The sequence below is a fragment of the Eptatretus burgeri genome, chromosome 12 (genome assembly GCF_056783735.1).
Source record: "Eptatretus burgeri isolate ZD-2024b chromosome 12, Ebu_testis_v1, whole genome shotgun sequence".
In the NCBI taxonomy this organism is placed as follows: Eukaryota; Metazoa; Chordata; class Myxini; order Myxiniformes; family Myxinidae; genus Eptatretus; species Eptatretus burgeri.
The window spans coordinates 75,471,862-75,474,402 of NC_140972.1; positions in this window are offsets into that span (position 1 = coordinate 75,471,862).

A 2,541-nucleotide genomic window follows, 5' to 3' on the forward strand; every position below is an offset into this window, starting at 1 on the left:
GAGGTACAATCTCTCGTTAATCTACGGGCACGAATAATTAGGTATATCGACAATTCGGCGATTGACCTCGTAGTGCGGGTAGAGTGCGGACAAGGTTGTGGTGTGCTTGGAGCACACCCGTGACTTGTTTTCAGTGTTGTTCTGGAACGTCGCAACTGAATTGTCCGTTCGGTGGGCGAAGCGATCGCTATTGGTTAGACGGGGTCGTTCGCACGCCGGCGGGCGCGAATTCGTAACAGTATGTATGTATGTATGTATGTATGTATGTATGTATGGATGTGTGTATGTATATATTTATATATATATATATATATATGGAGTATATGTGTATGATGTATGTATATATGTCTTCTTCTTCTTTCGGCTGCGCCCTTTAGGGGTCGCCACAGCGGATCATCTGTTATGATCCGCATAATGAGTTGGCACAGGTTTTACGCCGGATGCCCTTCCTGACGCAACCCTGGTCGCCTCTTACGACAAAGGGATGTGGTACATCTATTCTAACCGGGGCATACACCGGGCCCAGTATACTGGTACTCACTTTGCTGACCTCGGAAGGATGACAGGCTGAGTCAACCTTCTGGTGTGTATTAATTCAAGTGGCCAACGGAGCTTGAACTCAGGACCTTTTGGATCCCAATATATATATATATATATATATATATATATATATATATATATATATATATATATATATATATATATATATATATATATATATATATATACTATATATATATGTATATATGTATGTATATATATATATATATATATATATATATATATATATATATATATATATATATATATATATATATATATATATATATATATATATATATACGGTGTATGTATGTATGTATGAATGTTCCCGAAATACAGCCAAAATGGTACACGATTGCGCAAAAATTTTAGGGCCACTTTACTCACTATTCTCCTGCGGTGTGCAGTATCAAGTTTCGTTCAAATCAGGAATCGAAAAGAATAATTAAAAAAATCAATTCCCGATTCGGTCAAGTACTCTTCAGGAGAATTTGATCATTGCAAACAACCTCAGCGGTATAGTTCGCTGGAGCTATCTTTTTTTTTTCTTGAAATTATTTTTTTCATCAACCTCTGTCACAACGGGAACCCAACGGGTTCAGGGTTCATCTAGTATATAATAAAAATCAATGGGATTTTGAAGTTCCATTAAAACTATGTTTTCCAGGAACACATCGATGATGTAAATAACTGGAAAGTGTGTGTGTGTGTGTGTGTGTGTGTGCGTGTGCGTGCGTGCGTGTGTGTGTGTGTGCGTGCGTGTGTGTGTGTGCGTGTTGATAAAGCATAGCAGAACATAATATTATCTTTGACTCCCCCACCTCCCCATTCCTTACTCCCCCATTCCGCCCCTTTCCTAGCCCCCCACTACTCACTCCTCCTCCTCCTCCACACTCTCCCACCCCACATCACCACAACATGTGATGAGGTGGCGCTCTCCGCTCCCCCCTTCCTTGCTCTCCCTCTCTCTTCCCTGCTGTTGCCCTTCCTCCCACCCTTCCTTGCTCCCCACTTCCAAGTTCCCCCTCCTTGCTCCCCACCTCTCCTTTCTCCCTCCTCACTCTCTCCCATCCTCCTTGCTCCCACCTCCCCCTCCTTCCCAGAGTGTATAGCAACATTTAGTGAGGCATCATTCCCCCCCACCCCTTTTGAGCTCCCCCATGCCTCACCCCTCCTCGCTCCCTCACTCCTCCTTGCTCCCACACCCCTCCTCCCCCTCTCCATTCCCCTCCCTCTCCACCTCCCTCCCTCCTCTCTCACTCCACTTCCTCCCCTTTCCCTTTTCTCTGTCTCTCCCCCCTTCCCCTACTCCCCTCTATCCTCTCTCCCTCCCTTTCCCTCTTTCCTCTCCCCTCCCTCCTTTCTCTCATCCCTCCTCTCTCTTCCTCCCCTCCCTCCTCTCTTTACCCCCTCACTCTTATTCTCCCTCCTCCCCTCCCTCCTCTCCCTCTTCAGTCTTTCGCTCCCCTCCTTCCCTCCTCTATCCTCAACCCTCCTTTCTCCCCCCATTTAATATTTCCGGCAGTGAAGTGATGGGTTGTATTTGCTAGTCCCCAATAAAGCGTCGTCCGGATGGAGAAACGTGGACTCCTTTTATCTTCAGATTTGTCCGAAACATCAAGTTTCCTATCCGAGGTTTACTCCCAAACAGCCATATCAGTTTATTCACACAGCATTTTGTATCCAGACCACGCAAACAACTCTTACAAGTTTAATGGCCCGTGTGGTGGTGACTTCAACGCAGGAAGGTTATGAATCACATTTATCACAATTTGCGCTCGGCCTAGCTTTTATCCAGCCACGTGACCAACACTTCCTTTTAATATCTTTCCTCTGCTTGGTCCTGGAAACTGCTGCAGCGGCCTGGAAATGGGTTCAGGGCACACTGCAGACAATTCTTGCAAGGAGTAATTTATTTTACTTTAATGGCCAGTCTGACTTCTCTCCCTCTCTCTCTCGCACGGGGTTCATAATTTGTGCCATGCAAGCAGAACCATT